Source organism: Hylobates moloch, unplaced genomic scaffold (genome assembly GCF_009828535.3).
Source record: "Hylobates moloch isolate HMO894 unplaced genomic scaffold, HMol_V3 SCAFFOLD_21, whole genome shotgun sequence".
In the NCBI taxonomy this organism is placed as follows: domain Eukaryota; kingdom Metazoa; phylum Chordata; class Mammalia; order Primates; family Hylobatidae; genus Hylobates; species Hylobates moloch.
The window spans coordinates 6,695,825-6,711,109 of record NW_026652296.1 but is presented as its reverse complement, the minus strand read 5'-3'; positions in this window follow the sequence as shown (position 1 = coordinate 6,711,109).

The window sequence follows — 15,285 nt, the reverse complement described above, 5'->3', positions numbered from 1 at the left end:
GACGGCCAAGTCATTCACACTCTTTGGCCCACAGAGGGTTCAGAAGGGCCAGGAGGTGAGATGGTTGGCGAGAACAAAACAGCATCCTTCCCTGCTGTTTATCAGTGTTTCCGCTGCTTGCTCAAGTAATCAACAGCATAGGTAAGGCTTAAAGAGGAAATCCGGTGCCTGCAGAATTATGACTGACCCATTGAGGAAAGGTTCAGAGAGGCCGGGGAGTTTATGACCTTCTGGTTAAAGTGTGACTTCAACCAAGGCAGACCAGGAGGGCGGATGAGGCATCCGGTTTATAGATGAGATCAATGTCAACGGGTGCAAATCCAGCAGAGTGACTCTGTGCATGTGCGTGTATATGTGAATAACACAAAGCATGTCATGAAATAGATGCATTAAATCTGAAGTATGTAATGTTGTATAGAATGTCTTAAAAGTTCCCAACTCGGCACACCATGAAATGTCTAACCATGACAATTAAACAATGAAATGGCTCGACAGGAAGGGCTTTTGCATTCCTTAAAGAACTTACATTCCAAAAAAGCCAGGTGGAGACATAAAACAATCCTTCCTCATAGATGGGTTTGTGTTGGGTTGGTTTATTTTATTTTATTCTATTTTATTTTGATAGGAACATGTAATATGAGATCTACCCTCTTAACAGACTTGTAAGTGTACAGTAGAGTGTTGTTATCTATGGCACAAGGTTGTACATGGGTCTGTAGGACTTACTTATCTTGCATAACTGAAATTTTATATTTGTTGATTAGCAACTCCCATTTCCTCCTCCTTCCAAACCCTATTAACCTACATTTTATTCTTCATTTCTATAAGTTTGACTGTTTAGCTACCTCATATAAGTGGAAACATGCAGTGTTTGTCCTTCTGTGACTGGCTTGTTTCACTTGATGTAATGTTTTCAAGGTTTATTCTTGTTATCACATGTTTCAGGGTTTCCTTCTTTTTAAAGGCTGAATTATATTCCATTGTATGTGTGTGTATGTCTATGGAATATAATTATACATGTACACACATACAATGGAATATATATTATATATATATATATCACATTTACTTTATCCATTTATCCTTTGATGGATATTTAGGTTGTTTCCACATCTTGGCAATTGTGAATAACGTTGCTATGAACACAGTAGTGCACACACCTCTGCAAGATCCTGAATTTAATTCTTTTGGATAAATACTCATAAATGGGATTGCTGGATCTTATTATGAAGCAAAATTAGACAAGTGAGACTACATCAAACTAAAAATCTTCTGCACAGCAAAGGAAACAATAATAGAGTGAAAGGCAACCTACAGAATGGGAGAAAATATTTGCAAATTACATATCCAGTAAGAGTTAATTTCCAAATATATAACTTCTAAAACTTAATACCAAAAAAGAATTACCTGATTAAAAGACGAGCTAATAGTTTAATAAATATTTCTCCAAGGAAGACATACAAATAGCCAACAGGTATGTGGAAAGATATTCATCACTAATCATCAGGGAAATTCAAATAAAAGCCATGAGTTATCCACCTCACACCTGTTAGGATAGCAATTATCAAAAAAACCCCACTTGTATGCTGTTGGTGGGAATGCAAAATGGTGCAGCGTCTATGAAAAAAAGTATGGAAGTTTCTGGAAAAAGTAAAAATAGAATTACCATATGGTCTAGTAATCCACTTCTGGGTTTATTTGTTTTAAACACATGCATGTGTTCACACACACACACACACACACACACACACAGCCTTTTTCCTTTTTAGCCTATTTATTTTGTTTCAAATGAGGAATTGAGAAGGCACCATGGGTTACTGGAGCCATGGTGGTGATAGCTTTCTGGAATTATCTGAGACTAAGTGTGTGGTCAGAGGCGTTTCTCATCTTTGTTCTTGGGCCAGGTGGTCTGACGAGGTGTGAGAAGCTGGATGGGGAGCCCCCTCTTCCGGGAATTCCATTTCCCACTTCAGGAGTGAACCGTAGTCATCAGCCCATGGGCTTTGGTGTCTGAGAGATGTGAGTTCAATTTGGGTTCTTTCCAGTTCTACAGCTTGATATAAGTTACTCCTCTGAGCAATAATATTCCCAGCTTAATTAATAAATTAATTAATAAATGCCCAATAAAAATTATCTTATTACTGTTATTATTTTATTAATTTCATTTGTAAAGCAAGTCTTCTATGTAACCTTCCGGTGAAATCAGGAAAGACCCTACTGTCATAATTTAAAACAAGTTTTGTAAAACTTAACTTTCATTCCTTTATCATTGGTAACATTCACATGGTTCAAAAGTTACTAAGGCTATCTTCCCCAGTGCCTTCCGTGGAGGCCTTCACTGTGTTATGCATTTTTAAAGTATGTAGATTAGGAATATGCAAACAAACAAGCACATACATGTACCAGGTAGTTACTTACTAAGTAGACTATGTGAGCACTTTGCTTTTTTTGGTCGCTTAATGTATCTGGGAGGTATTTCCTTTTTGTTGCATAAGAGGTTAAGTCATTCTTTTGTATGGCTGTGTTGTTTGACAAATGGATTCTTTTGATTTTTTTGACTTTTCTTTCAGTCTTCTTTTGCAGTGGAATACCTAGGAGTTGTATTTCTTAATTTTACTCATTTTACTCATTTATTTTTCTTGTCTGTGCCTCTTGCACTAGCTGAGCCTTGATTCCATCATGATAGAGGGATTCCACCAAATTCACTATTTGAGAAGCCCTGTGGTGTGATGCACATCAGGGTATATGCCCCAGGAAGGTGAGTTTCATAATCAACATTGCTGATTATAATCAATGTTTCATAATAAATCTACTCAGGAAATAATTTCTGAGCATCTATTATATGCCAAACATGTTCTCTAGGCTCCAGGGACACAGAAGAAAAGATGATATGGCCCCTGACCCCGTGGAGTTTATGGTGCAGCCGGGGAGCTATAAAGTCATGTAGTAACTACAAAACAAAGTCCGGCAGATGTCGTGGTGGGTAAATAGAGGAGGCCTTAAGCATACAGGGCAGTGGTTATCAAACCTCAGTGTGTCTTAGTATTCCTTGGAAAGCTTGTTAAAATTCAGATGACTGGGCTGTACTCCCCAGAGATTTAGATAAAGTGTGCTTATGCTGGGGCCCAGAAGCTACATTTTTACTAAGCACCACAAGGGATTCTGGTGCAGGCTGTTCTGTAGACCTCATTCTGAGAAGTACTGGACTAAAGGTTAGTAAAGAAAGGTGGGCCGGGTGCGGTGGCTCACGCCTGTAATCCCAGCACCTTGGGATGCTGAGGTGGGCAGATCACCTGAGGTCAGGAGTTCAAGACCAGCCTGGCCAACATGGTCAAATCCTGTCTCTACAGGGTCTACAGAGGACAGCCCCTCCTCTCTGAGGCTGTACTTTGCTGTGCTTGTGAGGGTTTGTGCCTCCTCTGGCCCTGAGTCTCATTCACAGCCACCCGTCTATTCCTGTTGGTAGGTGAGCCCTGGCTCTAGCATGGGACTCAGGCCCCATGAATCTCATTTTAAAACAAATGCTCTTTGTATTTTGTAAAAATACAAAAATTAGCTCAACATGGTGGCGGGTGCCTGTAATCCCAGCTACTCAGGAGGCTGAGGCAGGAGAATATCTTGAACCCAGGAGGCAGAGGTTGCAGTGAGCTGAGATTGTGCCATTGTACTCCAGCCTGGGCAACAGAGTGAGACTCCGTCTCAAATAAAATAAAATAGAATAAAAGTGTATTAGTCAGTTTTCACACTGCTATAAAGATACTACCTGAGACTGGATAATTTGTAAAGGAAAGAGGGTTAACTGACTCACAGTTCTGCATGGCTGGGGAGGCCTCAGGAAACTTACAGCTGTGGTGTAAGGGGAAGCAGGCACATTTTACATGGTGGCAGGCAAGAGACAGAATGTGAAGGAGGAGCTGTCCAACACATAAAACCATCAGATTCATGAGAACTCACTGACTATTATGAGAAAAGCATGGGGGAAACAACCCCCATGATCAAATCTCCTCCCACAAGGTCTGTCCATCAACACATGGGGATTACAGGGATTCCAATTTGAGATGAGATTTGAGTGGGGACCCAGAGCCAAAGCATATCAGAAGGCTTCCTGGAGAAGGTGAGGGCTAAGCTGAGATCTAAGAAATGAACATGAATTTGCCATGTAAGGAAGGTAGCGAAAGATCTTCTAGTCCATTACTTCTCAAAGTGTGGCCCACAGACTGGTGTCTGTCTGCAAACTGTTTATCATCAGTCCCCATCAACATAAGCACAGAAATTCAGTGTTTAAACTTTATGTGGCAATTTGACATTGTAATGACACCCCAGCACGTGATTTGTGGATTCATCAGTGGACTCATCTATACTGTCTGAGCTTGGTGTCAACCTGCTTGGGTGATGTTAAATTCATGAGGGCATCACATGTGACACAAACTGCACCCTTGTCCTGTATCGAGATCACATGTATGTACAGGATGGATTGGAAGTTAAGTCCAGCAAAAAGTCTCAGTGCCGGTTCTTCCCCAAAGATGGGTTTGGGGAATATTGTTCTAGACAGAGGTACAAGAGGACAGCTGCTTTGGAAGAACTGGAAGAGGTTTAGTGTGATATGGGGGCCTAGGGTATGAGAATGCAAGTAGTAGGCTGTAACCTGGAACAGAAAGTAAGGGGGGTAGGTTGCCACCTGATTGAGAAATTTAGACCTTGTGCAAGTGGCTCTGGAAATCCATTGAGGGAACTTAATTGATGTTTTTAGGCACCAGGCCCTTGTGTTTAGAAATTCATTATAACCCTCCTGTGTAGTTGGGTTTCCCTGTTACCTGCAGTCTATTTTCAAAGCCAGATAAGAGTTGGGGAAGTAGCAAGATTATGAATTCGCCTGAAGGATTTACTGTTTATCCAGTGGTTTGCTTTACTCCTCCATTGGCTTCTCCCATGACGGCCCCTCCTCTCTGAGGCGGTGCTTGTGAGGGTTTGTACCTCCTCTGGCCCCCAGTCTCATTCACACCCACCCGTCTATTCCTGTTGGTAGGTGAGCCCTGGCTCTAGCTTGGGACTCAGGCCTCATGCATCTCCTTTTAAAACAAATGCTGTTAGTGTTTTCCACATACCATAATGCTTTGAAAAAAAAATTCAATATTTTATTTAAAAAATTTCAAACTATAGAAAAGTTAGTAGAATAACAATATAAATACCTTTTTACTTTTCACCTAGATCCTTCAAATTGTTATCATTTGTCACATTGACGTTCTCTATAACAGATACCGTATATTATGTAATATATGTAATATATGATGATATAATATGTACACACTTTTTTTCTGCTAAATCATTTGAGAATAAATGGCAGATATTATGCCCATTTACTCCTAAAAACTTCAGCATGTATCTTCTAAGGGCAAGGGTATTCTCTTATATAAGCAGATGCACTGATCACGTTAAAAACATTTAACATTGCTACCATGCTATCATCAGTAGAGTCCATATTCTAATTTGCTCAATTGCTCCCAAAATGCTATCTTAGGCAGTTAATTACCTGACCTAGGATCCAGGGTCACATATGGTATTAGTTCTCTTCAGTCTTCTTTATTCTAGAATAGTGTCTTAGCCCTCCTTTGTTTTTTCTGATACTGACAATTTTGAACAGTGCAGGCCAGTCATTCTGTAGGATGACCCCCAGTTTGCATTTGTTTTCTGGTTCTTTCCTCCTGATTAGATTCAGGTTAAGTAGCTTGACAGAAAAACTATAGGAATAGTGTTGTGTTCTTGGTGCATCATATTCCGGGGTGCACAGTGCCAGTTTGTCCCTTTATTGGCAATATGCATTTTGGCTGCTTGGTTAGGTGGGGCTTTGCAACTTCAAGATGCAATTCCCTGGAGTAAGTTTATTGCCACGATTGTTTCCTTGGGTACAAGGGTTGCCTTAGAGTATGTCTTTCTCTGGGAAGGCCTTCTTTACTCCTTTCTAAGAGGGCGGGTCTCTGCCAGCTCTGCCGTAGGACACATGATCAATCTGTCAGGTGACTTCTCCCATCTCCAAGAGCCTGTGTTCTAGTGAGGAGAGACAGGCAGTAAACATATAAATGTAAATGATCAGAATAAATGAGTCAATTCCGGATTATGATAAATGCTGTGAAGGAAATAAAACCAAGGAATGGGACAGGGTTAGGAGGGGGAAAGTTGCCATCCATAAAACCAAGTTCCTGCCCTCCTGGGGTACCCATTGCAATGGGGGACACCAAGGATAACAAACATATATATAACAAGTCAAGTAGTGCTGAGTGCCTTGAGGAGGAATGAAGTCTGTAAGGAGACAGGAATGTCCTGAAGGATTCTACAGAGGGAGCAGAGAAAACCTCGTTCAGGAAGTGACAGTTGAGTGGAGAAAGAAAGAAAGCAAGGACAAGCCCTGTGAGACTCTTGGGGGGGAGTGGTGCAGGCAGAGGCACTTGGTGGGCACAGAGTTGGAGGCAGCAGCTGTTAGTGCAGTGAAGGAAAAGCAAGAGGCTGGGGTGGTTTGGGGAGTGGGCTAGCGTGGGGAGTGGGCTAGTGTGAGGAGTGGGCTGGAGTGGGGAGTAGGGAGTGGGCTGGAGTGGGCGGTGGAGAGTGAGTTGGAGTGGGGAACCAAGGTGGGGCCAGGGCCAGACCCTGAAGGCTTTTCAGAACTTTTTCAATGATAATGACATTGGCTTTTATATTTATATAGAGTTTGGGAAACCGTTGGGGCGTTGAAGGCAGGGAGAGACATCATCCATGTTTTAACAGTATCAGCTTGGCCACCTTGTAGAGAAATTGATGAGGTGGGAAGGATTGGGTCCAAGGTCAAAGTCAGGCATCTAATTCCATTTCAAATCCTAAGTTTCAGGATGTGTGGGAAAAAGAGACACAGGAGAGGGAAAGAAGTGGCCTCTTGAGATCCAGAACACCAGACCAGGGAGAGGCCAGTAGGCTCTGTCTCTGATAAGGGCGCAGTTTCTGTGGTCAGCCAAAGCCTCATTTGAATCTCAAAGCAGAAAACCCAGTATCTGGAAGAAAAATGAAGGGGGCTCCATGGGAACTGTGACCCTGTGCTGTTCACCTGTGCCTCCCCAATGCCCACGAAGGGATGCTCAACAAATAAATTAGATGGATGGATGGCTGAATGAATGATGCAATACATTAGCTTCTATTATTACTAATGTTCAAGTACGGAAACCCATCTCCTGAGGGTGAATTTGCACCATCGATTTCACTAAAGTGAGACTACATTTCCCGGAATTTGCTTTCGTCTATAGCCCCTGCTGGAAGTTGCCTGCAAGAGAAATGTGCACGTGACTTAAGAAGAGGGAAGTGAGGAGCTGGCAGTTTGAAGCATCTGGGGGTCAGCACAGAACCAACACGTTTGCAGCTGCCGCAAGCTGTGGCAGGTCAGCAGGCTCAACTCCTTGGCGCTGGGCAGTGGCTCCATTCCTGGCTCCTGAAGCCCCTGTTGACCAACTCCTTCTGGTCTTCAAATCCTGGTCCAGGCAGATGTGTAACTGTGTGGTGAGGAGGCTCCACTGCTCATGCAGGTCACATGCATGGTTGAGATCAGAGACCACGAGAAAAGCCACAGCTGCAGTGTATCACGGAGGTTTCATGCTATTCTTTAGCCTTCCTACTTCATGCCCATCTTCTCGACAGCCGGTTCTGCTGACTTCAAGAGCAGCTCCCACAGTCATATACAACCTAATCTCATAAAAAACCCCTTCAAACTCACTCATCCTGGTTCTCTTTCCCTGAACAAATCCTGAGGATGAGACTGGCTTTAAGTATTTCTCAACCTTGGAGCTTCTTGGGCTTTGCTATTGCAAATGTTAAGTAAGAATATTAATTTTAAAGGCATGTTTATCAAAATAACTGATCAACTCAGCTATTTTAATACCAGCGATTCTCACCTAAACATACGGAATTGTTTTCAAATGGGTGAGTATGTTTCTCTTCAAGTTTTATAGATGTTTGGTAAGAAAGCAAGTTTTTCTTTTTTTTTAAAAATTGTTTGCCTAAGAGGGATATAAGAAAATATCTGTGTTAGATTTTGCAATATGTGTACGAAATGACTTTGCAGTGAGTCGTGGAGGTGATGAAGTTCAGCTGGCAATCATTAGCAGACCCCGCCGCCCCCCCTGCCCCCCCCACTACACACACACACACACACACACACACACACACACACACACACACAGTTCCCCTGCTTGGGAGCTGTGACCCTTAACTGAGTTCCTGAGATTAAAGTTTAGTCCTAGTTTGAGGCTAGACCTAAAAGATCTTAATTTTTCGGATATATGGGGGAAAGAGGCATGAAAGAAGGAGAGGCTGGGCTCAGTGGCTCATGCCTGTAATCCCAGCACTTGTGGGAGGCCAAGGTGGAAGGATTGCTTGAGCCCAGAGGTTCGAGACCAGCCTGGCCAACATGGTGAAACCCTGTCTCTACTAAAAATACAAAAATTAGCCATGTGTGGTGGCACATGCCTGTAATCCCAGCTACTCGGGAGGCTGAGGCAGGAGAATCACTTGAACTGGGGAGGGAGAGGTTGCAGGGAGCCAAGATGACACCATGACACTCAGCCTGGGTGACAGAGCAAGACTCTGTCTCTAAAATAAAATAAAATATAAAATAACATAAAGGAGAGAAGTGGCTGCTTGAGATCCTGACCATTGGAACAGGGCAGGGAGGCCCCTGGGTTTTGTAACAGCTAAGGCACAAGCTCTGTGACCATCCAAAGCTGGATTTGAATCTCAATCATGCTGTGTAACCAGAAGCAATTGACGGTGCATCTTCAAGTCTTGATGTCCTGATTTAGAATGTGGGTGATAATCATTTCTCCATGTTTGCAAAGGTCAAATAGGACTGTATACCAAGGACTCGGCACAGCATCTGGTGCCCAGCGCAGCAGACAAGGGATGCCTGACTTTGACCTTGGTAGGTGACCTGTTAAATAACTTTTCTGTGCCTCAGTTTCCTCATCTGTAAAATGGGGCCTACTAATAGTATCCAGTTGATAAAGTTTTCATGAACATTAAATGAATAAATAGTGTGGTTAGGATGGCAAACACTAGATTCAAAGTGGCTCCAACACTTAATTGCTGTGTGACCTGGAGAAAATTACTTAACATTTCTGAATCTCAGTTTCTGACCCACATAAAATGAGTCTGGTAATAACAGTTACCATAGGGCTGTTGTAAGAATTAAATGCCAGCATGTATGCAAAGCAGTTAGCAGACCCTAGTGCATAGAAAGTGCACGTTGTGCACATGTACCCTAGAACTTAAAATATAATAAAAAGAAGAAAGTGCTCAGTAAATATTGTTTATTAATATTGCTGTCCTTATCACGATAATTAACCAAATTCAAAGATCTGAGCGAAGGGCATTGCGTGCCTAATTGTCTTTAACTCATACAAACATTCTTCTGGGTAAGGATGACACCATTCCCATTTTATGGAGAAGCCACTGGAAGGTTGATAGTAGGTGTCGTGTTCATCTCTCTGACTGGGGAGCTGAGCTCCTAACTACTCCACCCTGCTGCCTCTAGGTTATTTTTTTCTTTCCTTTTCTTTTCTTTTTTTTTTTTGACAGAGTCTTGCTCTGTTGCCCAGGCTGGAGTGCTGTAGTGTGATCTCGGCTCACTGCAACCTCTGCCTCCTGGGTTCAAGCCATTCTCCTGCCTCAGCCTCCTGAGGAGCTGGGATTACAGGTGTGCACCACCACGCCAGGCTAATTTTTATATAGGTTATTTTTTCTAAGAGTACCTCCTGAGGATTGAATGAATGGAGCAGCCCACTTCCTCTGGGACCACTGTTTCTCTCACTCAAGGGTTTGATACATGCAGGGCAGCCTGGGGTTTGAGTGCCTGCATTGCTATTGGGTGTCATCTTTTAGGACACATTTGAAAGCCACCCCCTGACACATGGGTAACTATGTGAGGTGATGAGTGTGTGAATTAGGTTGATTGTGGTAATCATTCTCAACATATACATATGTTAAAACAGCACACCTTCAATATTCCTATTTGTCAATCCCACCACAATATAGCTGCAAAAGAAAGGAAAGAAGGGCTAGGGTGATCTCTTTGTGTTGCAAGTGATGGTAGGGGGAATGGTGGGTGGGTTGTGGGGGGGGACTCTGACTGATCTTCCCGATCCCCTCAGTTCCGTTACTCTGTTGACAGTGGGAATTCTGAGGGGCTTCTCAAGGGGAAAACATAAAACCTGACCCTTGTGTAATTCTAAAGCAAGACCTTAATGAAAACTTGCTTTTAATAATGAAGAATGACAGTATAAAAAGTCAGGAAGCTTCTCCATAGACGTTGCAACTAAAATATATATCAGTGAAGATGCTTGTTGCTAATAGGTGGGAACACGAAACAAAATCTAATGTACAGAAGGAATTTCCTCTTTGGACTCCTGGCGAGTGAAAGGTAAATAGATGCTAGAGGCACTGAGCTCTGTTGATTGCTGAGGCCGCGTATTTCAGGACTGACATGGATTAGCTCAGTGCTTCTCCACAAGGACAATTCTACCCCCAACCCCAGCAAAAGATGTGTGTCAATGTTTGGAGACATTTTTGGTGCCACACTGAGAAATGCTACTGTCTTCTAGTAGATAGGGGTCAGGGAGGCTGATAAACATTCTGCAATGCATAGGACAGCCTCCCACAACAACAGCAAAAATCTGATCCATAATATTACAGTGCCAAGGTTGAAATCCCTGAGTTAGAAAGGTGTTAGGCAGTTGTCATCAAATGTTAATAGCTAAAGGAAACTTTTTGTGTTTGGACGCGTGTCTTAGCTAGGGTTGCCATAACAAGACACTACCCATTGGGCGGCTTAAACAATAGGCATTTATTTTTATCATCGCTCTGGAAACCGGAAATGTGAGACCAGGGTACCAGCATGGTTGGGTTCTGGTGAGGGATGACTTCCTGGCTGGCAGATGACTGTCTTCTTGCTATGTGGCAGGGAGAGAGAGAGCAAGCGAGCAAAAGGGAACATGAGGTCTTTTCTTACCAGGGCACTAATGTCATCATGAGGGCCTCACCCTAACAATTTCATCTAACCCTAATTACCTCCTAGCGGCCACATCTTTAAATACCACCATATTGAGGGTTGGGGCTTCAACATATAAATTGTGGGGGAGGTGGCAACACAATCATTCATTCCATAAAAATGTAACTAATAAGATTAAACACGTATGTAGCATTTAGTCTTCCAAGTGCTTTACATGTATATGAACTCATCTAATCCTTGAACAAGTCTAAAAGGAGACAATGCCTTTATCCTCATTTTACAGATGAGGAGATTAAGTAACTTGTCCAAGGTCACATCGGTTGGGGATGCAGAGCCTGGTTTCCAACCCAGGCAGTCTGGCTGTAGGGTCTGTGTTCTTAACCTCGATGTGAAAAGTAATTGACATACTCCATCAGTTGAAACTTCCTCCAATTAAAACAAATAAGAAATTATATGTAATGACTGCATTGGCATAAAGAAAAATACAGATTGGATTCATTATGACATTCATTATCATTATTATATTTCTTTTTCCTTCTGATTTTAAAATAAATTGAAATAAAAACATTTTTGTGGTCCTGGATCCCGACACTATTCCTAATGAAGAAGTCAGCCTTGGTGGCAGTGGGTGCTGTCAGCAACATGATGGATTGAAGAAAGCCAGGTGTGAAAATGATGGGAGTTTCAGCAGCCTGGGAAGCTGTGCCCCTGCTCTGGGGACAGCAGTTGTTCAGCTCCGGCCCACTGCTAAGAAGTGGAGGGAGATCAGAGAATGAGAGCTTAGTATTGACAAACTGGCAAATTTTGAGTTCCAATTTTAGAGAAGAAGCCAAGAATCCAAATCCAAATGTTCTTTTGAGTCAATTCAGTTTCTACAAGCGCTATTACGAAAGAAAGGAAGAAGAAAGAAAGAAAGAAGGAAGGAAAGAAAGAAGGAAGGAAAGAAAGAAGGAAGGAAAGAAAGAAAGAAGAGGAGAGGAGAGAGAGAGGGAAGGAAGGAAGGAAAGAAGGAAGGAAGGAAAAAAAGGAACAAAAAAGGGAGGAAGAGAGGGAGAAGGACAAAGCATCACATTTGGTGAAGGAAATGAGCTTTGGGGTCAGATACGCCTTGGCTGGTCTGTCTACTTGCTAGGCATGTACCTTGGGCAACAGACGTCATTTCTCTAAATCTCATTTTATCATCTGTAAAATGGGAGTAATACTAGAATGCACTTTTACCACCAGGATGTGGGTATTGAATGCAAATTAGATTTGCATCTCATTGTTAAAGTACAGTGGCATTTCAGACCCAAACAGGAACTTGCAGATCAGATTCCAGTGCTTTCTGGAGCCAGAAAAAATGGTATATATGGGCAAACGAGCCAGGTGAGGCCTGTGGCAGACTGGAGAGCTCAGACCCATCTCATGGGGAAGCTGCTTGGCCAATTCTTGCCATCTGGGGGTGTGGTCCATGTCAGACACATCTCCCATTTTAAATAGTAGATAGGAATCTGGATTGTTTGTGAAATGTCTCATTTATGTTTTTAATCTTAGTAATAGATTCCAATTTTTGAAAATACAAAATGGGCCGAATGATACATGCCTGTAAACTGGACAAGGCCCAGGTGGTCACCAGTTCATGGCCTGCTCTGAACAGAAGGCAAGTGTCTAGACAGTGTCTTCCTGTCTTGTAGGTGCCCTGGTGGCATCTGTAGACATATCTGCAGTCCAACAGCGCTAAGTTCTTACAGATCAGGTTAGAATATTTAGTGATATAGCTCATATAAGAAAATAAGACTTTTTTAATCAGTTGGGTCCTGGACATTGTGACTGGCAATGTCAGTCTGGAAACTGAAGATGTCACCAGGAAAAAAGGACAAAGATGTGTGAGGGATGGAGCAGGGAACAGACTGATTTTTTTTTTTTTATGGAAAAGAATAAAAGAGGATGAAATAAAAGAACAAAAGATTCAGACATGCAAATCGTAGTACTTTAGAGAAATTTCTAGGCCCAGAAATCATGAAGAAAATAATGTTAGCTTCTTTTTCCACCCTTTCCAATGAGATTTTTCATGAGGATAGGAAAGTACTTCTCTTATAGAATTTTACAGCTGAATAGAACTAAAGAGACCTTTAGTTTTCAACTTAGAAAAATTTTTTTTAAAGTAAATGAAATAAGGACTGCAGTGAAGAAATGACTGGTCCATAGCCATGGCACATGTGAAAATTCCAAATGTGTATGAGGTAAAGCTAAGGGCTTTGCATGAGTGAGACAGACCAGGTGGAAGGTTCTACGGAATGGTGGAAACAGGCAAACAAGCCAAGGGTCTGGCCTGCTCCAAGGGGGCTTTGTTACTCAGCTGTAGCCAGCTGTGCTAAGCAGAAAGTGGACCCACCATAGACATAACTTTTTTTTTTTTTTTGAGATGGAGTCTCACTCTGACACCCACGCTAGAGTACACTGGTGTGATCTTGGCTCACTGCACTCTCCATCTACCAGGTTCAAACGATTCTCCTGCCTCAGCCTCCCGATTAGCTGAGAATACAGGTGCACACCACCACGTCCAGCTAATTTTTGTATTTTTAGTAGAGACGGGGTTTCACCATGTTGGCCAGGCTGGTCTCAAACTCCGGACCTCAGGTGATCTACCCACCTCGGCCTCCCTAAGTGCTGAGATTACAGGCGTGAGCCACTGCGCCCGACTGGCAACAGATCTAACTTTTCAAGGCAAGAGAAAAATATCAACTTTGAGAATGCAATCCCTCAATTTTTAAAAGTTGTCAACAAATTCAAAAGTTTAAAACACATCATGCACGCCAAAAAAGCCCACGTGAGGTCCACATTTGGCTGGGAACCTGCCAGTCTGTGACTTGCATTGAAGAATCTTCCAGCATCTGGCACATTTTCTGACAAGGTAGTTCTCACCTCACTTCCTGTCAAGTGTTTACTTAAGTAAGGAACCCTTAGTGTGATCATTTTCTTAACTCTTCATCCTGAAGAAAGACCTTCAGTAAAGACAATATTTTAATGTTTTACTTCGGTTTCCTGTATTTTACTTTGGTTGCCTCCATTAGTCACCAGTTTCTGCTTGTTCAGCCAGAAATTCAGGAACCAGAGGAAAGCTGTTGACTAAAGAAGACCTTAAGCTTTCATCAGAGCACTGTTCACTGTTTTTTATTAAAGAATTTTCTTTTTATAGTAAACTAAAGAGAGGATGTTCAGAGTCCAGGTTCATGAGCTGCAGGGCTTTTTTTTTTTTTTTTTTTGCTCAGCAGAGCCCCCAAAATAGAATTGCAAAAATACAATTTGGTAAATCTTTAATGCCCAAATACTACTCCTTCCCCTAACTAAGTCAGCCACTGGAACCATTTCTACCTCTGCACATGACACTGACCAGGAGGCTAAGCCCATTATTTATGCACGGCTGATTTTATTTCTCAATTCATTTTGAGCATGTTTCAAGAAAAACAGCAGCAAAACACGCAGCTTAATTATAAGCCTTTTCTCCCGACTTCTAATGCAAACCCGAAGAATGAGTCAGAGATGACTCGTAAACCCATTAACTTCAGTTTCTGGTGAAGACCATTATTAAAGACAAAGTCAGTTCCCCAGACTGTGGGTTTCCCTATTTAGTGAACAAACATGTTTACTTTAAAATGCTAATCAAAAACGTCCTTGAACAGACATTGTCTTCCCCAAAATTACCAAAATAGTTACCATGTTTCAAATTATTTAGAATAGGAAACTAAATTATAATAAAATAATCGAGGATAGAAATCTAAATGATTTTTCACCTATTAAAATTTGGGTCACAAATTATACACACACACACACACACACACACACACACACATCTACACACACATACATACACATCTCCAAGACACAAGATAGTAAGCACGGGAAAATTTGCCGAATGTCCTAGTGGGTTGATCAAAAAACAGCCCAGGTAATTCTGCATTTCTTCTTGGTCGAAGCCACTTTTTCTTCCTAACTTTTCACTCAGACTAGTACAACTAAAATGTAGATAAGTAAGTCACTTTATCTGTGTTTTATTTAAGCAGTACAGTGGTTAGGTGCATGAATGCTAGAGCCAGCATGCCTGGGTCGGATTCCTGGTTATGCCACTGTTACTGGTAGCTTAATGTGGAGATGGTAAGACGGGGATGTGGAAATAGCAGTGTCAATTCGTAACTTGGTTAGGAGGATTAAATGAATGTATAGAACATTGCCTGGCCCTGCGTACAAATTCAAGACTTTGAGCTCAGTTAGTCTGGAGAGCTAGC